This window comes from Odontesthes bonariensis, chromosome 11, assembly GCF_027942865.1.
Source record: "Odontesthes bonariensis isolate fOdoBon6 chromosome 11, fOdoBon6.hap1, whole genome shotgun sequence".
Lineage (NCBI taxonomy): Eukaryota > Metazoa > Chordata > Actinopteri > Atheriniformes > Atherinopsidae > Odontesthes > Odontesthes bonariensis.
In genome coordinates, this window is record NC_134516.1 from 26,364,822 (window position 1) to 26,390,663 (window position 25,842).

Here is a 25,842-nt window from a genome sequence, read left to right on the forward strand (position 1 = left end):
TTTTTTCTCTTCTCTCTGCGGCCTGCATGTAACATCTGACCATTACCGTGTGCCACACAGACACCAGGAAGTTAACCAGCTTGGGCTGCTGCTGATTGGTTGGCAGACACCTCTGTTTCTGTTTGGCTCTCAGTCTCCATGTTGCTGATCCTGGATCTGCTGAGATGTCCCAGGCCATTGTTGGCTTTGATCCTCATACATTTAACTTTGTCCTCAGAAAGGACAAGTTCCAAAAAGTCAAACAGGGACTAGTTTTGCATTTGACGTAGCCAAACTGCATGCGCCTGGAGAAGCCAAAAGGCTTACAGCACCTGGTATTCCCAGGCGGTCTCCCATCCAAGTACTAACCAGGCCCGACTCTGCTTGGCTTCTGAGATCTGACGAGATCAGGCGTGTTCAGGGTGGTGTGGCCGTAAGCCAGCAATGGAATCACAAACCAGCTCTTTATAGATTCTGAAACAGAATCTGTTATTGTATTCCGACTTGTAAAATAGAACTATACTGTTTAGAGAAGACGCAGTTTATGAGCATGTCGTGGGATTGAGCTTCCCTGGTTTCTCTATATGACAACGGACACAAAACTACACACAGGGAACAGAGGCTTTTGACAGACACTAAGTTATCTGAGAGTCCCATTTTCAGCTGCAAAGAACAATCACATCAGGGAAGTCAACGTGCAGGCTCAACAGCAGCCTCTCAAGCCAGCTCTCTGGTAAAAATAGGGGAAACGTATGGTTCCAGCACCCATATAACATATATTTGTCACAGGGACTGTGGCTTACGGCCACACCGCCCTGAACACGCCCGATCTCGTCCGATCTCGTAAGCCAAGCAGGGTCGGGCCTGGTTAGTACTTGGATGGGAGACCGCTTGGGAATACCAGGTGCTGTAAGCTTTTTTCTCTTCTCTCTGCGGCCTGCATGTAACATCTGACCATTACCGTGTGCCACACAGACACCAGGAAGTTAACCAGCTTGGGCTGCTGCTGATTGGTTGGCAGACACCTCTGTTTCTGTTTGGCTCTCAGTCTCCATGTTGCTGATCCTGGATCTGCTGAGATGTCCCAGGCCATTGTTGGCTTTGATCCTCATACATTTAACTTTGTCCTCAGAAAGGACAAGTTCCAAAAAGTCAAACAGGGACTAGTTTTGCATTTGACGTAGCCAAACTGCATGCGCCTGGAGAAGCCAAAAGGCTTACAGCACCTGGTATTCCCAGGCGGTCTCCCATCCAAGTACTAACCAGGCCCGACTCTGCTTGGCTTCTGAGATCTGACGAGATCAGGCGTGTTCAGGGTGGTGTGGCCGTAAGCCAGCAATGGAATCACAAACCAGCTCTTTATAGATTCTGAGACAGAATCTGTTATTGTATTCCGACTTGTAAAATAGAACTATACTGTTTAGAGAAGACGCAGTTTATGAGCATGTCGTGGGATTGAGCTTCCCTGGTTTCTCTATATGACAACGGACACAAAACTACACACAGGGAACAGAGGCTTTTGACAGACACTAAGTTATCTGAGAGTCCCATTTTCAGCTGCAAAGAACAATCACATCAGGGAAGTCAACGTGCAGGCTCAACAGCAGCCTCTCAAGCCAGCTCTCTGGTAAAAATAGGGGAAACGTATGGTTCCAGCACCCATATAACATATATTTGTCACAGGGACTGTGGCTTACGGCCACACCGCCCTGAACACGCCCGATCTCGTCCGATCTCGGAAGCCAAGCAGGGTCGGGCCTGGTTAGTACTTGGATGGGAGACCGCTTGGGAATACCAGGTGCTGTAAGCTTTTTTCTCTTCTCTCTGCGGCCTGCATGTAACATCTGACCATTACCGTGTGCCACACAGACACCAGGAAGTTAACCAGCTTGGGCTGCTGCTGATTGGTTGGCAGACACCTCTGTTTCTGTTTGGCTCTTAGTCTCCATGTTGCTGATCCTGGATCTGCTGAGATGTCCCAGGCCATTGTTGGCTTTGATCCTCATACATTTAACTTTGTCCTCAGAAAGGACAAGTTCCAAAAAGTCAAACAGGGACTAGTTTTGCATTTGACGTAGCCAAACTGCATGCGCCTGGAGAAGCCAAAAGGCTTACAGCACCTGGTATTCCCAGGCGGTCTCCCATCCAAGTACTAACCAGGCCCGACTCTGCTTGGCTTCTGAGATCTGACGAGATCAGGCGTGTTCAGGGTGGTGTGGCCGTAAGCCAGCAATGGAATCACAAACCAGCTCTTTATAGATTCTGAAACAGAATCTGTTATTGTATTCCGACTTGTAAAATAGAACTATACTGTTTAGAGAAGACGCAGTTTATGAGCATGTCGTGGGATTGAGCTTCCCTGGTTTCTCTATATGACAACGGACACAAAACTACACACAGGGAACAGAGGCTTTTGACAGACACTAAGTTATCTGAGAGTCCCATTTTCAGCTGCAAAGAACAATCACATCAGGGAAGTCAACGTGCAGGCTCAACAGCAGCCTCTCAAGCCAGCTCTCTGGTAAAAATAGGGGAAACGTATGGTTCCAGCACCCATATAACATATATTTGTCACAGGGACTGTGGCTTACGGCCACACCGCCCTGAACACGCCCGATCTCGTCCGATCTCGGAAGCCAAGCAGGGTCGGGCCTGGTTAGTACTTGGATGGGAGACCGCTTGGGAATACCAGGTGCTGTAAGCTTTTTTCTCTTCTCTCTGCGGCCTGCATGTAACATCTGACCATTACCGTGTGCCACACAGACACCAGGAAGTTAACCAGCTTGGGCTGCTGCTGATTGGTTGGCAGACACCTCTGTTTCTGTTTGGCTCTCAGTCTCCATGTTGCTGATCCTGGATCTGCTGAGATGTCCCAGGCCATTGTTGGCTTTGATCCTCATACATTTAACTTTGTCCTCAGAAAGGACAAGTTCCAAAAAGTCAAACAGGGACTAGTTTTGCATTTGACGTAGCCAAACTGCATGCGCCTGGAGAAGCCAAAAGGCTTACAGCACCTGGTATTCCCAGGCGGTCTCCCATCCAAGTACTAACCAGGCCCGACTCTGCTTGGCTTCTGAGATCTGACGAGATCAGGCGTGTTCAGGGTGGTGTGGCCGTAAGCCAGCAATGGAATCACAAACCAGCTCTTTATAGATTCTGAGACAGAATCTGTTATTGTATTCCGACTTGTAAAATAGAACTATACTGTTTAGAGAAGACGCAGTTTATGAGCATGTCGTGGGATTGAGCTTCCCTGGTTTCTCTATATGACAACGGACACAAAACTACACACAGGGAACAGAGGCTTTTGACAGACACTAAGTTATCTGAGAGTCCCATTTTCAGCTGCAAAGAACAATCACATCAGGGAAGTCAACGTGCAGGCTCAACAGCAGCCTCTCAAGCCAGCTCTCTGGTAAAAATAGGGGAAACGTATGGTTCCAGCACCCATATAACATATATTTGTCACAGGGACTGTGGCTTACGGCCACACCGCCCTGAACACGCCCGATCTCGTCCGATCTCGGAAGCCAAGCAGGGTCGGGCCTGGTTAGTACTTGGATGGGAGACCGCTTGGGAATACCAGGTGCTGTAAGCTTTTTTCTCTTCTCTCTGCGGCCTGCATGTAACATCTGACCATCACCGTGTGCCACACAGACACCAGGAAGTTAACCAGCTTGGGCTGCTGCTGATTGGTTGGCAGACACCTCTGTTTCTGTTTGGCTCTCAGTCTCCATGTTGCTGATCCTGGATCTGCTGAGATGTCCCAGGCCATTGTTGGCTTTGATCCTCATACATTTAACTTTGTCCTCAGAAAGGACAAGTTCCAAAAAGTCAAACAGGGACTAGTTTTGCATTTGACGTAGCCAAACTGCATGCGCCTGGAGAAGCCAAAAGGCTTACAGCACCTGGTATTCCCAGGCGGTCTCCCATCCAAGTACTAACCAGGCCCGACTCTGCTTGGCTTCTGAGATCTGACGAGATCAGTCGTGTTTTTTTTTTTTTTTTTTTTTTCTCTTTTATTATCAAAAAGTACAAATTTCACCATACATCAAATCACATATTTACATGTATACTCATTTGAACCTTATATACACATATATTATTTACAATACAGTCAAAGCAAAAACACAAATTTGTGAGGCTATCATTGGGTCTTCTCCCTCTCTTCCATCCCACAGACCTTCTCACGAAACCATATAAATGGAACCAAAAGACAGAAATCCATTATGACAGAACAAAAAATTAGTGAGACAGCCCGTGGTTCTTCACTTCCCTCTCGCCCACAGGCCCCCTCACCAACCCATAGAAATAAAAATAAAATTTAAACAATAAAAATATAACTCTTAACAGAAAAAACAGCTTGACAAAACTAAAACTAAAACTAAAACAAGTGAGACAGCCTGTCGGTCTTCTCCTTCTCCTCGCGCCCACAGGCCCCCTCACCAAACCATTGAAATAAATAAAAACATTAAAAGCCACCCTTGCTCTACCCAAAGTCTAACTTCACACCCCCATCCCCAATCTGTATGAACGTGCTCCCCTCCACAAAACCCTCGGTGAACTCTTCTACCCCTAAGTGTGTGAAAACACTGTGCACGTCCCTTTTCGTGATGCTTTTAAAAATACTCCACACCTCCACTTTCTTTTTTTCATAATGGGCTATGTCCCTCCTCATTTTAACAGCATACCTGGCGTGACTTAAAACATAATTTATCAAATTTGCATTCTTCCCATCCATCCTTCCACTCACTCCAAACAACCACACCTCTCTCCAGCCCGTTTCCCCCCACACTTCTTTATCCCAACATCTATTTATGAGTTTTCTCATTTTCTTAAAATACTCTACCAGTTCCCCACATTCAACAAACTCATGCGTACACGTTTCCACCCCCACACCGCACACATCACATTCTTTCTTTACATTCACATCAAATCTACTTATTAATAAATTATTAAAAATCCTGTTGTGCCTCAACATAAAATCAAAGTTCTCGCATTCAGGGGTGTTAAATTTAACCCTTAGGTTTTTCCATATTCCTTTTTCATCCATGTCCTCCATCACCCTCTCCCACACTTTCTCTGCTGCCGGTCTCTTTATTTCTTTCCTTCTCAGACTTCTGTATATCACCCTTGCTTTCACACTCATTACATTCATCCTCCCCTCCCCTTCCCCCACATACATTCCCATTTCTCCAGCTTCATTTTCATTTTCCCCCACCTCACCCTCAATCATTCTCACTCATTCACTCGGCATTCCCTCCCTTATTTTCCCCATTACCCCTTCTGCCGTTCTCAGCGCCATCTCATCCCCCCTTTCTCTCACCTCGTCCACCATCACCTGTGCCCTCATAAATCCTGGTACATATTCATACACTATGTCCCTCACTTTCCTGATCCCTGCCCTCCACATCAGCCTGTTATATATTGTGCTCCCCCTACAAGTGATTTTCGGGTTTAAAAACACTGGCTGCTCCCACACCTGCCTCACATTCTTACATTCATACTCCACATTTTTCACAAACTCCCCCCACGCTCCCAGCACCTCCTTATGAAACTCAGACACTCCGCTCAACATACCTTCCTTCAAATCCATGTACACCGCACTCCCACCACATCCACCACATTCATCTATTGCCCTCCCTAGAAACACCTTCCACACTTGATCTTTTTTATTTTTTAAATATCTCACCATCATTTTCACTCTCATTGCTTTCTTTTTCCTTTCTAAATTTATTAGTTTTAACCCACCATCCTCATACTCATTCTCCAACACCTCCCTAGCTATCCTAACTCCTTTCCCATCCCATAAAAACTCATTCACCATTCTCTCCATCTCCTTCAACACTCTCTCAGGCACATCCAACACATTCATCACATAACCAATCTTACTCACTATTAACGCATTCACCACCACCACCTTCCCCCTCAATGTAAGCCCTCTCTTCTTCCAAAACTCCAGTGTTTTTTTGATGCTATTCATTAGCCCTTCATACTGCATATCTCTCCCTTCTCTGGCCTCTATCCCTAAGTTTACACCTAACACTTTAAAATAATCCTTCTTCTCCTTCAACCCTAGTTCTGTTTGCCCTGCTCTACCTGCCCCTATATACATGACCTCTGACTTTTCTTTGTTCAATTTCGCCCCTGATGCCCTACCATACAGCTCTACACTCTCTAAGACCTCAGCTACGCTCTCCCTGTCCCTAACCGTAACTGTCTTGTCATCTGCGTACTGATATACTAAACTCATGTGCCCCCCTGGCAACTCTATGCCTCTGATCCTGTCGTTTTTCTCCAGCATCACCGCTAAAGGCTCTGCAGATAACGAGTACAGCAGAGCCGATAGCGGACACCCTTGCCTAACTGACCTCTCTAATCTAAACGTGTCTGTGATTATCCCATTTATTTTAACACAACTAACTGCCCTATCATATAACCTCTTAATCCATCCCACTGACCTCTCCCCAAACCCTACCTTTTCTAACACCCTGTACAAGTATGTGTGGTCTACTCTGTCAAAAGCTTTGTTCAGATCTAAACTAACCACTAACCCTCCTGTTCCTCCCTTCATGTAATCTATCGTGTCCCTGATGCTACTTATTGTGTCTGCTATGTCCCTACCTGGTATGCTGTAAGCCTGTGTGCTTCCCACCACCGTCCCTATTACTCTTTTGATCCTGTTTGCTAGCACCCGTGCTAATATTTTATAATCTCCATTTAACATGCTCAGTGGTCTGTAGTTTTCTAATCTGTCCCTATCCCCTTTCTTGTGTATTATACTAACTAATCCTATCATCATACTAACTGGCATCTCTCCCTTTTCTTCTATCCATTTAAATAGTTTATCTAACACAGGCACTAATTCCTCTCTGAACTCTCTGTAGAATTCCCCTGTCAACCCATCTAACCCTGGACTCTTATTCCTCCCTAACCCCCCTATCGCTTTCTCTATTTCTCCCGTCCCTATCTCACCCTCACACATGTCCCTGCCCTCCTCTGTTAGCCTAGCCCTTACCTTATCTATTACCTGCCCTATGCTCTCCTCATCTACCTCTTCTTTCCTAAATAAATCCCTATAAAACTCTTCTACTCTATCCGCTATCCCTACAAAATCTTTTATCTTCTCTCCCTTCTTTCCCTCTACCTGTTCTAAAAAATTCCTCTTCTTCTTTGTCTTCTCTAACCCTAAAAAATATCCTGTGCACTTCTCTCCCTCAATGGCGTATCTGGCCCTGCTTCTAACTATCGCTCCCATACACTTCTTCTGCTCTATCCCTTTCAGCTCCTCCTTAAAGGATAAGACCGGTTTTTTGACATTGGGCCCTTGATTTCACATTATAACATGATGTTCTACTCACCCCTGCTTGTTGTTGAACATTTGGAGCTGTTCCGAAGATATTCGAGAGGCGTCTGGCTGCTCTCTTGAGATATTCGGCCATGAAACGGTTTCCTATGGGCAAGCTTATACAGGCACAAACTATGCTGTTTATAATTTATTAATTACTCTACATTAGCACTGATAACGTGGAGGTGCGTCGCTTACTTAAAAAAATCCGGGTTATTGTAATTTTGATTTTTTCGTCGTAAAGTGGGTGTAACTGACGTCCTCTCGTGCTGCTACCACAGACAGCCCACAGACCTGCTGCCTATTTATTCATTCAGCTAAAATTCAAAATTAGTAACCCGGATTTTTTTATGTGTTCAACAACAAGCAGGGGTGAGTAGAACATCATGTTATAATGTGAAATCAAGGGCCCAATGTCAAAAAACCGGTCTTATCCTTTAATTCCTATATACCTCCCTAAATCATATCCTGCTTCCCTATCTGCTCTCTCTGCTTCTCGGTCTAATTCTCGCTTTAACCTCTGCTCTCTTTCCTTCTCTTCCCTACTCCTGTTTCTACTATAAGCTATGCTCAGATCCTTTATCTCCTCTTTAAAGCTTTCCCACCACCTCCCAATGTCATCCTCATACATGTTTTCATTTATTCTCCTTGCAATAAAGTCTCTCACTTTCTCCTTATACTTCCTTTCTTTCAGCAACTCACCATTCAAACACCAACCCCCCCCCCCCTCCTCTCTATGCCTTGTCCTAAACTAAACCCTACCATCATGTGGTCGCTCAGTGCAGTTACCCTATATTCTATCTTTCCTATCTTATTCTCTATGTCCCTCGTACTGAGCACTAAATCTATCCGGCTCTGCTTTAACACCCCTCTCACCACTTGCCTGAATGTGAACTCTCTCTTCTCTGGATTCCTCTCCCTCCATACATCTATCAATCCGTTCACTCTCATTACCTCTTTCAACACACCTCTTGTAGAGTCGCTCTTAAAGCACACACTCGCAGATGCATCCTGTCTCCCACACCATACGTTAAAGTCTCCCACCACCATGCAGTTCTCCCCACACATTCCTCCTATTCCCTCAAAGAAGACCTTTCTCTCCTTCTCCTCATTTGGTGCATACACATTTATTAGTCTGTATTCTTTCCCCACATAATCAAACGTGATCCCTATCATTCGCCCCTCCCCATCATCCACACACTTCTTTATATTGCTGACTACTCCCCTCTTCAATAGAATAGCCACCCCTCTGGACTTTGCCCCACTGTTATTCACATACATTTCTCCCATCCATTCCTTCTTAACTTCTCTCATGCACTCCTCATCCCAATGTGTCTCTTGCACACACATAATATCCCTGTTACACACCTGCCGGGCTTGTTGCCTTCTATTTTTGTCAAGCAGCCCATTTACATTAAAAGATGTAATTTTTAACATAAATAGTAGTATATACACAATTATCTTTCTCTTCATTTTAAACTCTTTTTCACCTTCCCAATCCTTTTCACTTCTCTTTTCCCCAAAGGCCTTTTTCTGGTTGCAATCACCTCCTCCATGTCATCCCCACTGCTGTCTGTATCTTCTCCCATTGCCCATTCACATTCTTGCCCTGTCTGCAAGTCCTCCCTTGACCCCCCTACCCCCCCTCCCCGCTGCCTCCTCAGTCCTCTGCTTGCTCCACTCGTCTGCCGTCTTCTTCTCTCCACCATGGCTCTCCTCTCCTCTCCTCTGTCCTCTCCTTGCTCGCTGCCGTTGTGGCCATCTCTCTCCTTCTCCCCTCTCTTCTGCGTTGGTGTCTCCTCCACCACCGGCAGGTCCTCCTCCTCTCCATCTCGCTCGCCTCCCTCCTCCATCTGCTCCACCTCTCCGTCAACCAGCTCCAGGCTTCCTGCTCCACCTCCGCTCTGCTCCTCCTCTCCGTCAACCAGCTCCAGGCTTCCTGCTCCACCTCCGCTCTGCTCCTCCTCTCCGTCAACCAGCTCCAGGCTTCCTGCTCCACCTCCGCTCTGCTCCTCCTCCTCTCCGTCAACGAGCTCCAGGCTTCCTGCTCCACCTCCGCTCTGCACCTCCTCTCCACCAACGAGCTCCAAGCTCTCTGCTCCACCTCCGCTCTGCTCCTCCTCTCCACCAGCGAGCTCCAGGCTCTCTGCTCCACCTCCGCTCTGCTCCTCCTCTCCACCAGCGAGCTCCAGGCTCTCTACTCCACCTCCGCTCTGCTCCTCCTCCTCTCCTTCAACCAGCTCCAGGCTCTCTACTCCACCTCCGCTCTGCTCCTCCTCTCCACCAACAAGCTCCAAGCTCATTGCTCCACCTCCGTTCTGCTCCTCCTCACCACCAACAATCTCCTGGCTCGCTCCTCCACCTCCGTTCTGCTCCTCCTGTTCTCCGTTTTGCTGCTCTTTGTCTGTCCCATCATTGCACTCTCGTGCGTAATGCCCCTGTAATTTCCTCCTTTTGATCGGCGAAGTTGCCTTCACCCCCCAAGTTGCTATTTTTTCGCATATTTCCTCGTCCGTGATGTACAGGGGCAAGTTGAGGAAGGATACAACTAGTTCATTGCTCCTGACTTCCTTTGCCATAATCCGCACTCCCTTTAATAAGAAGCCGTTCATGAGGCGCGCCTTGCCTTTCCCGTCCTGCATGGTGATCTCATACGTGCTCTTTGCCTTCATTCTGCAGGCAAGAACTATACCGCAGCTTTCCTTTATGCCTCTAAGCAACTCCATTAGTGTCACTTTGTCTGGCCCTGCCAGCTCCACAATCACGGTCAGCTCCTTTCTGAAGCCACCGTCTTTCACTTTTTCCCTTTCATTCTTCATATTCTCTTCATTCAAACTCGCACTTCTGCTTTCTCCCTTCCAAGTATCTGCATTCACTTCTCCATTCTTTCTCACTTTCTCTCCTCCATTTTCATTTCCTCCTTTATTCATACCTTCATTTACTCTCCTAATCTCGCTTTCTTTCCATTGTTCCATTGTTCTGTATTGTTGTCATTTTCCGTTCCATTGTTTCGTTTGCCATGTTGTCAATCCGATTACAAAAACACACGAAACGAGGACGTTCCCCCGAACAGCGAAGCTGCTGGGGGAATAAAACAAAACACACAACTATACAAACAAATCTAGCTCACACACGATCAGTCAAAACACTTTCACTCACTCTTTCAAACGCACGCTCTTTCTCAAACAAATTACTGCAGGGCACCGACTGTAACAAGTGATCATGGGGGTGTGGCCGTAAGCCAGCAAAGGAATCACAAACCAGCTCTTTATAGATTCTGAAACAGAATCTGTTATTGTATTCCCACTTGTAAAATAGAACTATACTCTTTAGAGAAGACGCAGTTTATGAGCATGTCGTGGGATTGAGCTTCCCTGGTTTCTCTATATGACAACGGACACAAAACTACACACAGGGAACAGAGGCTTTTGACAGACACTAAGTTATCTGAGAGTCCCATTTTCAGCTACAGAGAACAATCACATCAGGGAAGTAAACGTGCAGGCTCAACAGCAGCCTCTCAAGCCAGCTCTCTGGTAAAAATAGGGGAAACGTATGGTTCCAGCACCTATATAACATATATTTGTCACAGGGACTGTGGCTTACGGCCACACCGCCCTGAACACGCCCGATCTCGTCCGATCTCGGAAGCCAAGCAGGGTCGGGCCTGGTTAGTACTTGGATGGGAGACCGCTTGGGAATACCAGGTGCTGTAAGCTTTTTTCTCTTCTCTCTGCGGCCTGCATGTAACATCTGACCATCACCGTGTGCCACACAGACACCAGGAAGTTAACCAGCTTGGGCTGCTGCTGATTGGTTGGCAGACACCTCTGTTTCTGTTTGGCTCTCAGTCTCCATGTTGCTGATCCTGGATCTGCTGAGATGTCCCAGGCCATTGTTGGCTTTGATCCTCATACATTTAACTTTGTCCTCAGAAAGGACAAGTTCCAAAAAGTCAAACAGGGACTGCTTTTGCATTTGACGTAGCCAAACTGCATGCGCCTGGAGAAGCCAAAAGGCTTACAGCACCTGGTATTCCCAGGCGGTCTCCCATCCAAGTACTAACCAGGCCCGACTCTGCTTGGCTTCTGAGATCTGACGAGATCAGGCGTGTTCAGGGTGGTGTGGCCGTAGGCCAGCAATGGAATCCCAAACCAGCTTTTTATAGGTTCTGAAACAGAATCTGTTATTGTATTCCGACTTCTAAAATAGAACTATACTGTTTAGAGAAGACGCAGTTTATGAGCGTGTCGTGGGATTGAGCTTCTCTGGTTTCTCTATATGCCAACGGACACAAAACTACACACAGTTAACAGAGGATTTTGACCGACTCTAAGTCATCTGAGAGTCCCATTTTCAGCTGCAGAGAACAATCACATCAGGGAAGTCAACGTGCAGGCTCAACAGCAGCCTCTCAAGCCAGCTCTCTGGTAAAAATAGGGGAAACGTATGGTTCCAGCACCCATATAACATATATTTGTCACAGGGACTGTGGCTTACGGCCACACCGCCCTGAACACGCCCGATCTCGTCCGATCTCGGAAGCCAAGCAGGGTCGGGCCTGGTTAGTACTTGGATGGGAGACCGCTTGGGAATACCAGGTGCAGTAAACTTTTTTTCTCTTCTCTCTGCGGCCTGCATGTAACATCTGACCATCACCGTGTGCCACACAGACACCAGGAAGTTAACCAGCTTGGGCTGCTGCTGATTGGTTGGCAGACACCTCTGTTTCTGTTTGGCTCTCAGTCTCCATGTCGCTGATCCTGGATCTGCTGAGATGTCCCAGGCCATTGTTGGCTTTGATCCTCATACATTTAACTTTGTCCTGAGAAAGGACAAGTTCTAAAAAGTCAAACAGGGACTGCTTTTGCATTTGACGTAGCCAAACTGCATGCGCCTGGAGAAGCCAAAAGGCTTAAAGCACCTGGTATTCCCAGGCGGTCTCCCATCCAAGTACTAACCAGGCCCGACTCTGCTTAGCTTCTGAGAGCAGATGGCCACACCGCCCTGAGCACGCCTGATCTCGTCCACTGGTATAATTTTGATCTCAAAATTGGAGCCTCATTAGAAACAATGGCCTCGCGTGCAGAGGATATGAATTTATCCTCCTTTCAGAAAAAGAGAATCATTATTATCTAAATGTGGTACCATGTAGGGATGTTTGAGGTTGTTTGATTTAAAATTGGGCGAAAAAAAAGCAATTGCACTTAGGATAAGTCAAATTTAAGGTTGGGGTTATTACAATCTCTTCAGAATATACCCAAATATGGAAGAAAAACTTTGTCAAATTATAAAGGGCTTGCTTTCCAGAAAAAATGTGGCGGGATTGATGTGCGCACTCCTCAGAAATCTTTCAGGTGCTCTGCTGGTGAGAGGTTTTAATGATCATCTTATAAAGACAAACCAACTAATGTGCAAATTCAAATTTGTTTAAAATCGGAAAGAAAAAAGAATCTGCCAAACCATGAAACACTACGGATTTTCCATGTCTCACTGATCGAACGCAAGACTCTACTTGATACATTCAACCACTCTGAAAAACACTGATAAAAACCAACAAGCTTCAGTCGTGAGATCTATTCCTTTTTATGTATCAAGGAATGGATCGTTTGGTCAGAAATGGTTCGTTAATTTGGAAGCGCTAATAATACATCAATCGAAGGGGAATTAGCTCAAATGGTAGAGCGCTCGCTTTGCATGTGAGAGGTAGCGGGATCGACGCCCGCATTCTCCAGTTGTCTTAAATTTGTCCTCTGTGGAGGAAATGATTAACAGCTGGATGTGGCAAAGGTGGGTGCAAACTGAAAGAAAGACAGCTCTTTCACATTAGCCTCAAGTCAAACTCAAAGTTCTTCATGATAGATTCAATCGCCCAAATGAACTTGGTCTAGGCAAATAAAAATTCTGCAACAGAAGCATTGTTTGAAAAGCCTGCTTGTAAGTAGTTGAATGAGAAATTTTAACATACCAAAAGAGAACTTGACATGCAAAGCCCACGAGAATGGGATTCGAACCCATGCGTGCAAAGCACAATGGATTAGCAGTCCATCGCCTTAACCGCTCGGCCACCTCGTCCTCTCTGTTGCAAGTTTGATCATAAAAAATTCCGTCTTAAACTACAGCTGGTGTAATTTTGATCTCAAAATTGGAGCCTCATTAGAAACAATGGCCTCGCGTGCAGAGGAAATGAATTTATCCTCCTTTCACAAAAATAGAATCATTATTATCTAAATGTGGTACCATGTAGGGATGTTTGAGGTTGTTTGATTTAAAATTGGGCGAAACAAAAGCAATTGCACTTAGGATAAGTCAAATTTAAGGTTGGAGTTATTACAATCTCTTCAGTATATACCCAAATATGGAAGAAAAACGATGTCAAATTATAAAGGGCTTGCTTTCCAGAAAAAATGTGGCGGGATTGATGTCCGCACTCCTCAGAAATCTTTCAGGTGCTCTTCTGGTGAGAGGCTTTAATGATCATCTTATAAAGACAAACCAACTAATGTGCAAATTCAAATTTGTTTAAAATCGGAAAGAAAAAAGAATCTGCCAAACCATGAAACACTACGGATTTTCCATGTCTCACTGATCGAACGCAAGACTCTACTTGATACATTCAACCACTCTGAAAAACACTGATAAAAACCAACAAGCTTCAGTCGTGAGATCTATTCCTTTTTATGTATCAAGGAATGGATCGTTTGGTCAGAAATGGTTCGATAATTTGGAAGCGCTAATAATACATCAATTAAAGGGGAATTAGCTCAAATGGTAGACCGCTCGCTTCGCATGTGAGAGGTAGCGGGATCGACGCCCGCATTCTCCAGTTGTCTTAAATTTGTCCTCTGTGGAGGAAATGATTAACAGCTGGATGTGGCAAAGGTGGGTGCAAACTGAAAGAAAGACAGCTCTTTCACATTAGCCTCAAGTCAAACTCAAAGTTCTTCATGATAGATTCAATCGCCCAAATGAACTTGGTCTAGGCAAATAAAAATTCTGCAACAGAAGCATTGTTTGAAAAGCCTGCTTGTAAGTAGTTGAATGAGAAATTTTAACATACCAAAAGAGAACTTGACATGCAAAGCCCACGAGAATGGGATTCGAACCCATGCGTGCAAAGCACAATGGATTAGCAGTCCATCGCCTTAACCGCTCGGCCACCTCGTCCTCTCTGTTGCAAGTTTGACCATAAAAAATTCCGTCTTAAACTACAGCTGGTGTAATTTTGATCTCAAAATTGGAGCCTCATTAGAAACAATGGCCTCGCGTGCAGAGGATATGAATTTATCCTCCTTTCAGAAAAAGAGAATCATTATTATCTAAATGTGGTACCATGTAGGGATGTTTGAGGTTGTTTGATTTAAAATTGGGCGAAACAAAAGCAATTGCACTTAGGATAAGTCAAATTTAAGGTTGGGGTTATTACAATCTCTTCAGTATATACCCAAATATGGAAGAAAAACTTTGTCAAATTATAAAGGGCTTGCTTTCCAGAAAAAATGTGGCGGGATTGATGTCCGCACTCCTCAGAAATCTTTCAGGTGCTCTTCTGGTGAGAGGCTTTAATGATCATCTTATAAAGACAAACCAACTAATGTGCAAATTCAAATTTGTTTAAAATCGGAAAGAAAAAAGAATCTGCCAAACCATGAAACACTACGGATTTTCCATGTCTCACTGATCGAACGCAAGACTCTACTTGATACATTCAACCACTCTGAAAAACACTGATAAAAACCAACAAGCTTCAGTCGTGAGATCTATTCCTTTTTATGTATCAAGGAATGGATCGTTTGGTCAGAAATGGTTCGTTAATTTGGAAGCGCTAATAATACATCAATTGAAGGGGAATTAGCTCAAATGGTAGACCGCTCGCTTCGCATGTGAGAGGTAGCGGGATCGACGCCCGCATTCTCCAGTTGTCTTAAATTTGTCCTCTGTGGAGGAAATGATTAACAGCTGGATGTGGCAAAGGTGGGTGCAAACTGAAAGAAAGACAGCTCTTTCACATTAGCCTCAAGTCAAACTCAAAGTTCTTCATGATAGATTCAATCGCCCAAATGAACTTGGTCTAGGCAAATAAAAATTCTGCAACAGAAGCATTGTTTGAAAAGCCTGCTTGTAAGTAGTTGAATGAGAAATTTTAACATACCAGAAGAGAACTTGACATGCAAAGCCAACGAGAATGGGATTCGAACCCATGCGTGCAAAGCACAATGGATTAGCAGTCCATCGCCTTAACCGCTCGGCCACCTCGTCCTCTCTGTTGCAAGTTTGACCATAAAAAATTCCGTCTTAAACTACAGCTGGTGTAATTTTGATCTCAAAATTGGAGCCTCATTAGAAACAATGGCCTCGCGTGCAGAGGATATGAATTTATCCTCCTTTCAGAAAAAGAGAATCATTATTATCTAAATGTGGTACCATGTAGGGATGTTTGAGGTTGTTTGATTTAAAATTGGGCGAAACAAAAGCAATTGCACTTAGGATAAGTCAAATTTAAGGTTGGGGTTATTACAATCTCTTCAGTATATACCCAAATATGGAAGAAAAACGATGTCAAATTATAAAGGGCTTGCTTTCCAGAAAAAATGTGGCGGGATTGATGTCCGCACTCCTCAGAAATCTTTCAGGTGCTCTTCTGGTGAGAGGCTTTAATGATCATCTTATAAAGACAAACCAACTAATGTGCAAATTCAAATTTGTTTAAAATCGGAAAGAAAAAAGAATCTGCCAAACCATGAAACACTACGGATTTTCCATGTCTCACTGATCGAACGCAAGACTCTACTTGATACATTCAACCACTCTGAAAAACACTGATAAAAACCAACAAGCTTCAGTCGTGAGATCTATTCCTTTTTATGTATCAAGGAATGGATCGTTTGGTCAGAAATGGTTCGTTAATTTGGAAGCGCTAATAATACATCAATTGAAGGGGAATTAGCTCAAATGGTAGAGCGCTCGCTTCGCATGTGAAAGGTAGCGGGATCGACGCCCGCATTCTCCAGTTGTCTTAAATTTGTCCTCTGTGGAGGAAATGATTAACAGCTGGATGTGGCAAAGGTGGATGCAAACTGAAAGAAAGACAGCTCTTTCACATTAGCCTCAAGTCAAACTCAAAGTTCTTCATGATAGATTCAATCGCCCAAATGAACTTGGTCTAGGCAAATAAAAATTCTGCAACAGAAGCATTGTTTGAAAAGCCTGCTTGTAAGTAGTTGAATGAGAAATTTTAACATACCAGAAGAGAACTTGACATGCAAAGCCAACGAGAATGGGATTCGAACCCATGCGTGCAAAGCACAATGGATTAGCAGTCCATCGCCTTAACCGCTCGGCCACCTCGTCCTCTCTGTTGCAAGTTTGACCATAAAAAATTCCGTCTTAAACTACAGCTGGTGTAATTTTGATCTCAAAATTGGAGCCTCATTAGAAACAATGGCCTCGCGTGCAGAGGATATGAATTTATCCTCCTTTCAGAAAAAGAGAATCATTATTATCTAAATGTGGTACCATGTAGGGATGTTTGAGGTTGTTTGATTTAAAATTGGGCGAAACAAAAGCAATTGCACTTAGGATAAGTCAAATTTAAGGTTGGGGTTATTACAATCTCTTCAGTATATACCCAAATATGGAAGAAAAATGATGTCAAATTATAAAGGGCTTGCTTTCCAGAAAAAATGTGGCGGGATTGATGTCCGCACTCCTCAGAAATCTTTCAGGTGCTCTTCTGGTGAGAGGCTTTAATGATCATCTTATAAAGACAAACCAACTAATGTGCAAATTCAAATTTGTTTAAAATCGGAAAGAAAAAAGAATCTGCCAAACCATGAAACACTACGGATTTTCCATGTCTCACTGATCGAACGCAAGACTCTACTTGATACATTCAACCACTCTGAAAAACACTGATAAAAACCAACAAGCTTCAGTCGTGAGATCTATTCCTTTTTATGTATCAAGGAATGGATCGTTTGGTCAGAAATGGTTCGTTAATTTGGAAGCGCTAATAATACATCAATTGAAGGGGAATTAGCTCAAATGGTAGAGCGCTCGCTTCGCATGTGAGAGGTAGCGGGATCGACGCCCGCATTCTCCAGTTGTCTTAAATTTGTCCTCTGTGGAGGAAATGATTAACAGCTGGATGTGGCAAAGGTGGGTGCAAACTGAAAGAAAGACAGCTCTTTCACATTAGCCTTAAGTCACACTCAAAGTTCTTCATGATAGATTCAATCGCCCAAATGAACTTGGTCTAGGCAAATAAAAATTCTGCGACAGAAGCATTGTTTGAAAAGCCTGCTTGTAAGTAGTTGAATGAGAAATTTTAACATACCAGAAGAGAACTTGACATGCAAAGCCGACGAGAATGGGATTCGAACCCATGCGTGCAAAGCACAATGGATTAGCAGTCCATCGCCTTAACCGCTCGGCCACCTCGTCCTCTCTGTTGCAAGTTTGACCATAAAAAATTCCGTCTTAAACTACAGCTGGTATAATTTTGATCTCAAAATTGGAGCCTCATTAGAAACAATGGCCTCGCGTGCAGAGGATATGAATTTATCCTCCTTTCAGAAAAAGAGAATCATTATTATCTAAATGTGGTACCATGTAGGGATGTTTGAGGTTGTTTGATTTAAAATTGGGCGAAACAAAAGCAATTGCACTTAGGATAAGTCAAATTTAAGGTTGGGGTTATTACAATCTCTTCAGTATATACCCAAATATGGAAGAAAAACTTTGTCAAATTATAAAGGGCTTGCTTTCCAGAAAAAATGTGGCGGGATTGATGTCCGCACTCCTCAGAAATCTTTTAGGTGCTCTTTTTGTGAGAGGCTTTAATGATCATCTTATAAAGACAAACCAACTAATGTGCAAATTCAAATTTGTTTAAAATCGGAAAGAAAAAAGAATCTGCCAAACCATGAAACACTACGGATTTTCCATGTCTCACTGATCGAACGCAAGACTCTACTTGATACATTCAACCACTCTGAAAAACACTGATAAAAACCAACAAGCTTCAGTCGTGAGATCTATTCCTTTTTATGTATCAAGGAATGGATCGTTTGGTCAGAAATGGTTCGTTAATTTGGAAGCGCTAATAATACATCAATCGAAGGGGAATTAGCTCAAATGGTAGAGCGCTCGCTTCGCATGTGAGAGGTAGCGGGATCGACGCCCGCATTCTCCAGTTGTCTTAAATTTGTCCTCTGTGGAGGAAATGATTAACAGCTGGATGTGGCAAAGGTGGGTGCAAACTGAAAGAAAGACAGCTCTTTCACATTAGCCTCAAGTCAAACTCAAAGTTCTTCATGATAGATTCAATTGCCCAAATGAACTTGGTCTAGGCAAATAAAAATTCTGCGACAGAAGCATTGATTGAAAAGCCTTCTTGTAAGTAGTTGAATGAGAAATTTTAACATACCAGAAGAGAACTTGACATGCAAAGCCGACGAGAATGGGATTCGAACCCATGCCTGCAAAGCACAATGGATTAGCAGTCCATCGCCTTAACCGCTCGGCCACCTCGTCCTCTCTGTTGTAAGTTTGACCATAAAAAATTCCGTCTTAAACTACAGCTGGTATAATTTTGATCTCAAAATTGGAGCCTCATTAGAAACAATGGCCTCGCGTGCAGCGGATATGAATTTATCCTCCTTTCAGAAAAAGAGAATCATTATTATCTAAATGTGGTACCATGTAGGGATGTTTGAGGTTGTTTGATTTAAAATTGGGCGAAACAAAATCAATTGCACTTAGGATAAGTCAAATTTAAGGTTGGGGTTATTACAATCTCTTCAGAATATACCCAAATATGGAAGAAAAACTTTGTCAAATTATAAAGGGCTTGCTTTCCAGGCAAAATGTGGCGGGATTGATGTCCGCACTCCTCAGAAATCTTTCAGGTGCTCTTCTGGTGAGAGGCCTTAATGATCATCTTATAAAGACAAACAAACTTATGTGCAAATTCAAATTTGTTTAAAATCGGAAAGAAAAAAGAATCTGCCAAACCATGAAACACTACGGATTTTCCATGTCTCACTGATCGAACGCAAGACTCTACTTGATACATTCAACCACTCTGAAAAACACTGATAAAAACCAACAAGCTTCAGTTGTGAGATCTATTCCTTTTTATGTATCAAGGAATGGATCGTTTGGTCAGAAATGGTTCGTTAATTTGGAAGCTTTAAGAATACATCAATTGAAGGGGAATTAGCTCAAATGGTAGAGCGCTCGCTTTGCATGTGGGAGGTAGCGGGATCGACGCCCGCATTCTCCAGTTGTCTTAAATTTGTCCTCTGTGGAGGAAATGATTAACAGCTGGATGTGGCAAAGGTGGATGCAAACTGAAAGAAAGACAGCTCTTTCACATTAGCCTCAAGTCAAACTCAAAATTCTTCATGATAGATTCAATCGCCCAAATGAACTTGGTCTAGGCAAATAAATATTCTGCGACAGAAGCATTGTTTGAAAAGCCTGCTTGTAAGTAGTTGAATGAGAAATTTTAACATACCAGAAGAGAACTTGACATGCAAAGCTGACGAGAATGGGATTCGAAGCCATGCGTGCAAAGCACAATGGATTAGCAGTCCATCGCCTTAACCGCTCGGCCACCTCGTCCTCTCTGTTGCAAGTTTGACCATAAAAAATTCCGTCTTAAACTACAGCTGGTATAATTTTGATCTCAAAATTGGAGCCTCATTAGAAACAATGGCCTCGCGTGCAGAGGATATGAATTTATCCTCCTTTCAGAAAAAGAGAATCATTATTATCTAAATGTGGTGCCATGTAGGGATGTTTGAGGTTGTTTGATTTAAAATTGGGCGAAACAAAAGCAATTGCACTTAGGATAAGTCAAATTTAAGGTTGGGGTTATTACAATCTCTTCAGAATATACCCAAATATGGAAGAAAAACGATGTCAAATTATAAAGGGCTTGCTTTCCAGAAAAAATGTGGCGGGATTGATGTCCGCACTCCTCAGAAATCTTTCAGGTGCTCTGCTGGTGAGAGGCTTTAATGATCATCTTATAAAGACAAACCAACTAATGTGCAAATTCAAATTTGTTTAAAATCGGAAAGAAAAAAGAATCTGCCAAACCATGAAACACTACGGATTTTCCATGTCTCACTGATCGAACGCAAGACTCTACTTGATACATTCAACAACTCTGAAAAACACTGATAAAAACCAACAAGCTTCAGTTGTGAGATCTATTCCTTTTTATGTATCAAGGAATTGATCGTTTGGTCAGAAATGGTTCGTTAATTTGGAAGCGCTAATAATGCATCAATTGAAGGGGAATTAGCTCAAATGGTAGAGCGCTCGCTTCGCATGTGAGAGGTAGCGGGATCGACGCCCGCATTCTCCAGTTGTCTTAAATTTGTCCTCTGTGGAGGAAATGATTAACAGCTGGATGTGGCAAAGGTGGGTGCAAACTGAAAGAAAGACAGCTCTTTCACATTAGCCTCAAGTCAAACTCAAAGTTCTTCATGATAGATTCAATCGCCCAAATGTACTTGGTGTAGGCAAGTAAAAATTCTGCGACAGAAGCATTATTTGAAAAGCCTGCTTGTAAGAAGTGGAATGAGAAATTTTAACAAACCAGAACAGAACTTGACATGCAAAGCCGACGAGAATGGGATTCGAACCCATGCGTGCAAAGCACAATGGATTAGCAGTCCATTGCCTTAACCGCTCAGCCACCTCGTCCTCTCTCTTGTAGGTTTGACCATAAAAAATTCCGTCTTAAACGACAGCTGGTATAATTTTGATCTCAAAATTGGAGCCTCATTAGAAACAATGGTCTCGCGTGCAGAGGATATGAATTTATCCTCCTTTCACAAAAATAGAATCATTATTATCTAAATGTGGTTACATGTAGGGATGTTTGAGGTTGTTTGATTTAAAATTGGGCGTAACAAAAGCAATTGCACTTAGGATAAGTCAAATTTAAGGTTGGGGTTATTACAATCTCTTCAGAATATACCCAAATATGGAAGACAAACTATGTCAAATTATAAAGGGCTTGCTTTCCAGGCAAAATGTGGCGGGATTGATGTCCGCACTCCTCAGAAATCTTTTTGGTGCTCTTCTCATGAGAGGCCTTAATGATCATCTTATAAAAACAAACCAACTTATGTGCAAATTCAAATTTGTTTAAAATCGGAAAGAAAAAAGAATCTGCCAAACCATGAAACACTACGGATTTTCCATGTCTCACTGATCGAACGCAAGACTCTACTTGATACATTCAACCACTCTGAAAAACACTGATAAAAACCAATAAGCTTCAGTTGTGAGATCTATTCCTTTTTATGTATCAAGGAATGGATCGTTTGGTCAGAAATGGTTCGTTAATTTGGAAGCTCTAAGAATACATAAAACGAAGGGGAATTAGCTCAAATGGTAGAGCGCTCGCTTTGCATGTGAGAGGTAGCGGGATCGACGCCCGCATTCTCCAGTTGTCTTTCCTTTGTCCACTGTGGAGGAAATGATTAACAGCTGGATGTGGCAAAGGTGGATGCAAACTGAAAGAAAGACAGCTCTTTCACATTAGCCCGAAGTCACACTCAAAATTCTTCATGATAGATTCAATCGCCCAAATGTACTTCGTGTAGGCAAATAAAAATTCTGCGACAGAAGCATTGTTTGAAAAGCCTGCTTGTAAGTAGTTGAATGAATACTAAAGAATACTGCTCCTTATGTGGAACACACCAAACTCCAGAGAAGCTGGAAGCACCACTGCGACTGAACTTGTGACATCATCACAGTTTACGCAACTTCCTCCAACATCTATGTCTCTTGAGGCCTTTACAAAATATATTTCTGACACTGATTTTTCTGATGAATTGCTTTGTTTTATATCCACTTAAATGAGGCAAACAATGCCCTTGTTGTTTAAACTGCACCAACGTTAATTTATCTTTGTAATGTCTTGTGTTCTGTTCTGGGTGTTCATTCATTACAGATTGTCCAAATAGTGAAATCTAAGTGAAAAGAAGCCCTGATATAAAGCAGAACTATTCATGATAAATGCTCTTAACCTGTTGTAGTTTCAATATATGTGATCAACACTTTGCAGCTGGCGTATTTAAGGTGATTTCTATAGTTTATATAGAATTATTCTGTAGTTTCTATAACTTTCAAATGAGGATATAACGATGCAGCTAACAGCAAAGCTACATAGAAGGAAAAGCATCAGCCAGGCTCTGTCAGAGGTGACAGTGTAGAAACAGAGTGCAGGCATAGAGGGAAGTACAGGTTAAGTGGTAAATTACATTTCTACACCTGAACAGGGACTTGAACCCTGGACCCTCAGATTAAAAGTCTGATGCTCTACCAACTGAGCTATCCAGGCCCTATGAGAGTGTGTCTGAGTGACAGCTGACATCTGAAACACTTCCTGAGTCCAAAGCTGTGACGCTGTTTTCGGAACAATCGCCTGGTTGATGTGAACTTGTGTTGCAGCCACTGAGCATAAAGAAGAAGGCCTTCATGGAGGGAAACAGGGAGTTAAGGAGGAGTGTGAAGAAAAAAGGAAGAGAACAAGTCGGTGGGAAACTATCTGCAGCAGAACAGTGTGAGGGATGTGTGGTCAGGAATGGAAAAGCTCACAGGCTTTGGGATAATGTGGGATCAGACAGATGGAAGAGTTCAGACAAACTCAGCATGCTGCTGCCTCCTGCTACAGACCTCACATCCTCCATGTACCAACAGCTTCCCTGTCACACCTCAGCACATCTACATGAAACTATCACATCTATAGGAAAATAAACTATCGCCTCATCTGGATACAAACAAAAGAGATGATTGTGGATTTTAGGAGGAGCAGCAGTCAGCTGAACAGCGTCTCCATCCTCGGTGAAGAGGTGGTTGAGGATTACAGATACCTGAGGGTTCACCTGGACAGCAGACTGGACTGGAAATGCAACACTGAGGCTGTCTACAAGATGGGACATTCAGTAAACTATTCCTATAACTGTATGTATGCTAACTGAGTTGGCATGGGTTGGTGCACTAAACACATGTTACAGAGTTTAATATTTCTGCATCTTTTAGTAAAAACAGGAAAGAATGAGTGTATATTTCCAGCCAAATTCCCAATAAAGCTGCTCTCATCCACATATTTTTCTGTTTCTTCTGTCAGACGGCTAAACTGAAAATCAGCCCATTAAGACTACGTGTCAACTCGTGGTCACTTAAAGCATGTCCAGCCTGTCGCTCTGCTCTAATAAAATCCTGATTCCGTTCTGAATGTCCTGATCAAGATAAAAATATGTAATATACAGAACGAAAAGCATCCATCTCCAGCTGAAAACATGAAACCTGCAGACTACACATAAAATGTTCCACTGGGGAGACCGACCCAAGTTGGTTATTAGGAGGAAATTTCATAAATATCCTCAAAACCAGTTTTCCTCAGTGTGCAGACTTCAGGTTTTTGTTTTAAGTTTTGAACAAAGAAAATAGACTCAAATGTAACCTCTCTTCTGTGCATATTCAGAACTTATTTAAATCTCTTCCAGAAAAACTCTTGTTTTGATCATTTTCTTTAAAATAAAGATTTTTAAAAAGCTAATTGACCATGTGCTCTGTTTTACATATAACATCAGTTTGTTATAAATTGGCTTTATTCTTAGACTTTATGTATTCATATTCTGTAGTTCTCTAGATAATCTATGTTCCTAGTGTGTACGTTACACTCTGCTCATACAACGCAAATGTATGTCCAAGACTTTAAGATGACGTAGCGGGATAAAATAACTGGGTCAGATAAAGCGGCTCTTAGGACAGATAGGTCTGGTACAGTAGATGCACGCCTGAAACAACACTCACACACACACATCGCTTATCACATCCAAACAACATGACAAAGACAGTGGATGGCCTGCTCACAGCATGAGTAAATATTCAATGATGCGTCGTCAAATGTAGGTACAACCTCTGAGATAAGGGTGAACATAAATATGAAATGTTTCCGGATCTCGGGACTTGGTCGGACGGATTTCATGCGAGAACTCTGTCTCTCCGAGTCCAGCGCTGATACTTGACCTGTGACCTCCAATAAATACTTTGTTTAACTTAAGACTGCTCCAACTGGTTTTTGGGCTTCCAATGTAAAGAATCGGATCTAACACCCAATAGGTTGGTCAGACTACAAGCATGTCTTAAAGACATAAAGACCTGGATGACTCAGAACTGTCTGCTTCTAAATTCAGACAAAACTGAAGTCGTTATCTTTGGACCTGAGCGTTTCAGGGAGAAATTGTCTAGCTATATAGTTACTCTAGATGGTATTTCCTTGGCTTCTAGTTCTACAGTGAGGAACCTTGGAGTTATTTTTGACCAGAACTTATCATTTGACTCACATATAAAACAGGTTTCTAGGACTGCTTTCTTACATCTTCGTAATATTGTTAAAATCAGGAACATCTTGTCTCAGAGTGATGCAGAAAAACTAATTCATGCATTTGTTACTTCAAGATTGGACTACTGTAATTCTTTATTATTGGGCTGTCCCACATATTCTCTGAAAAGCCTTCAGCTGATCCAAAATGCTGCAGCCAGAGTTCTGATGAGAACTAACAGGAGAGATCATATTTCTCCAGTTTTAGCTTCTCTTCATTGGCTCCCTGTTAAATTCAGAATAGAATTTAAGATTCTTCTCCTTACATATAAAGCTCTTAATGACCGAGCTCCATCATATCTTAAAGATCTCATTGTAAGATATTTTCCTAACAGAGCACTTCGTTCCCAAACTGCAGGTTTACTTGAGGTTCCCAGAGTTTCTAAAAGTAGAATGGGAGGCAGAGCCTTCAGTTATCAGGCCCCTCTATTGTGGAATAAGCTGCCAGTAAATGTCCAGGAAGCAGACGCCCTTTCCACTTTTAAGACCAGGCTTAAAACTTTCCTTTTTTACAAAGCTTATAGTTAGGTCTGTTGAATCTGATAGTGTGTCTGCTAGTGTGTCTTGTTCTGCCTCCACCTCTGGCACCCTCTATACTTTCATTACCCCCTACCCGAACCAGGGTTTGAATCCCATTCCCGCTTCTCTTACCTCTTTTATTTCTCCCCCTACCCGAACCAGGGTTTGCATCCCCACCCCGCTGTGACTGGTGTGCAGTTGGTGAGAGGCTGAGGTAGCTTGTGGCTGTAAAAAGATGGTTGTTGTGGTGTGAGGAGCAGATCTATATAGGGAGTATAGGGAATTACTTACTGAGTCTGGTCCTTTATTTATTTATTTATTTATTTTTCGTTAGCACAAGTTTCTTGTGTTTACCTTGAATAGGGATGGCTCAGGTAATCCTGAAACATCCCATAGTTAAGCTGCTATAGGCCTAGACTGCTGGGGGGCCTCATCTGTCACACCTTTCCTCACTTTACTCTCTTTATGTATATGTGATATTATTGTGGTCATTAACTTGTGTTTCCCTGTTCCAACAGATATCCTTTGAATGGTGTTACAGTGCCGCCGCCGCGGCCTCACCGAGATGCAGCTAAAATAT

The 25,842-nt window shown here is 43.1% G+C and overlaps 20 non-coding genes and 1 pseudogene across 20 annotated transcripts; 7 read left to right on the forward strand and 14 right to left on the reverse strand.

The window, feature by feature from the left end:
- LOC142393481 (5S ribosomal RNA) overlaps window position 1 on the forward strand; it is a 129-nt pseudogene extending 128 nt beyond the window's left edge.
- A 298-nt stretch (window positions 2-299) lies between these two features.
- On the reverse strand, window positions 300-418 carry LOC142392768 (5S ribosomal RNA). Its single transcript, XR_012771403.1, has one exon. It is a non-coding gene; the product is annotated as a 5S ribosomal RNA (ribosomal RNA).
- Window positions 419-776: 358 nt separating this feature from the next.
- LOC142393062 (5S ribosomal RNA) lies at window positions 777-895 on the forward strand. Its single transcript, XR_012771684.1, has one exon. It is a non-coding gene; the product is annotated as a 5S ribosomal RNA (ribosomal RNA).
- A 298-nt stretch (window positions 896-1,193) lies between these two features.
- On the reverse strand, window positions 1,194-1,312 carry LOC142392770 (5S ribosomal RNA). Its single transcript, XR_012771405.1, has one exon. It is a non-coding gene; the product is annotated as a 5S ribosomal RNA (ribosomal RNA).
- A 358-nt stretch (window positions 1,313-1,670) lies between these two features.
- Window positions 1,671-1,789, forward strand: LOC142393954 (5S ribosomal RNA). Its single transcript, XR_012772359.1, has one exon. It is a non-coding gene; the product is annotated as a 5S ribosomal RNA (ribosomal RNA).
- Window positions 1,790-2,087: 298 nt separating this feature from the next.
- Window positions 2,088-2,206, reverse strand: LOC142392771 (5S ribosomal RNA). Its single transcript, XR_012771406.1, has one exon. It is a non-coding gene; the product is annotated as a 5S ribosomal RNA (ribosomal RNA).
- A 358-nt stretch (window positions 2,207-2,564) lies between these two features.
- On the forward strand, window positions 2,565-2,683 carry LOC142393955 (5S ribosomal RNA). Its single transcript, XR_012772360.1, has one exon. It is a non-coding gene; the product is annotated as a 5S ribosomal RNA (ribosomal RNA).
- A 298-nt stretch (window positions 2,684-2,981) lies between these two features.
- LOC142392772 (5S ribosomal RNA) lies at window positions 2,982-3,100 on the reverse strand. Its single transcript, XR_012771407.1, has one exon. It is a non-coding gene; the product is annotated as a 5S ribosomal RNA (ribosomal RNA).
- Window positions 3,101-3,458: 358 nt separating this feature from the next.
- Window positions 3,459-3,577, forward strand: LOC142393956 (5S ribosomal RNA). The gene has a single exon (XR_012772361.1). It is a non-coding gene; the product is annotated as a 5S ribosomal RNA (ribosomal RNA).
- Window positions 3,578-10,927: 7,350 nt separating this feature from the next.
- Window positions 10,928-11,046, forward strand: LOC142393957 (5S ribosomal RNA). The gene has a single exon (XR_012772362.1). It is a non-coding gene; the product is annotated as a 5S ribosomal RNA (ribosomal RNA).
- Window positions 11,047-11,344: 298 nt separating this feature from the next.
- LOC142393273 (5S ribosomal RNA) lies at window positions 11,345-11,463 on the reverse strand. The gene has a single exon (XR_012771885.1). It is a non-coding gene; the product is annotated as a 5S ribosomal RNA (ribosomal RNA).
- A 358-nt stretch (window positions 11,464-11,821) lies between these two features.
- LOC142393328 (5S ribosomal RNA) lies at window positions 11,822-11,940 on the forward strand. The gene has a single exon (XR_012771938.1). It is a non-coding gene; the product is annotated as a 5S ribosomal RNA (ribosomal RNA).
- Window positions 11,941-13,317: 1,377 nt separating this feature from the next.
- trnas-gcu (transfer RNA serine (anticodon GCU)) lies at window positions 13,318-13,402 on the reverse strand. The gene has a single exon. It is a non-coding gene; the product is annotated as a tRNA-Ser (tRNA).
- A 1,007-nt stretch (window positions 13,403-14,409) lies between these two features.
- On the reverse strand, window positions 14,410-14,494 carry trnas-gcu (transfer RNA serine (anticodon GCU)). Its single transcript has one exon. It is a non-coding gene; the product is annotated as a tRNA-Ser (tRNA).
- A 1,010-nt stretch (window positions 14,495-15,504) lies between these two features.
- Window positions 15,505-15,586, reverse strand: trnas-gcu (transfer RNA serine (anticodon GCU)). Its single transcript has one exon. It is a non-coding gene; the product is annotated as a tRNA-Ser (tRNA).
- Window positions 15,587-16,596: 1,010 nt separating this feature from the next.
- trnas-gcu (transfer RNA serine (anticodon GCU)) lies at window positions 16,597-16,678 on the reverse strand. The gene has a single exon. It is a non-coding gene; the product is annotated as a tRNA-Ser (tRNA).
- A 1,010-nt stretch (window positions 16,679-17,688) lies between these two features.
- On the reverse strand, window positions 17,689-17,770 carry trnas-gcu (transfer RNA serine (anticodon GCU)). Its single transcript has one exon. It is a non-coding gene; the product is annotated as a tRNA-Ser (tRNA).
- Window positions 17,771-18,780: 1,010 nt separating this feature from the next.
- trnas-gcu (transfer RNA serine (anticodon GCU)) lies at window positions 18,781-18,862 on the reverse strand. The gene has a single exon. It is a non-coding gene; the product is annotated as a tRNA-Ser (tRNA).
- A 1,010-nt stretch (window positions 18,863-19,872) lies between these two features.
- Window positions 19,873-19,954, reverse strand: trnas-gcu (transfer RNA serine (anticodon GCU)). Its single transcript has one exon. It is a non-coding gene; the product is annotated as a tRNA-Ser (tRNA).
- A 1,010-nt stretch (window positions 19,955-20,964) lies between these two features.
- trnas-gcu (transfer RNA serine (anticodon GCU)) lies at window positions 20,965-21,046 on the reverse strand. The gene has a single exon. It is a non-coding gene; the product is annotated as a tRNA-Ser (tRNA).
- A 1,575-nt stretch (window positions 21,047-22,621) lies between these two features.
- Window positions 22,622-22,694, reverse strand: trnak-uuu (transfer RNA lysine (anticodon UUU)). The gene has a single exon. It is a non-coding gene; the product is annotated as a tRNA-Lys (tRNA).
- Window positions 22,695-25,842: the final 3,148 nt, after the last annotated feature.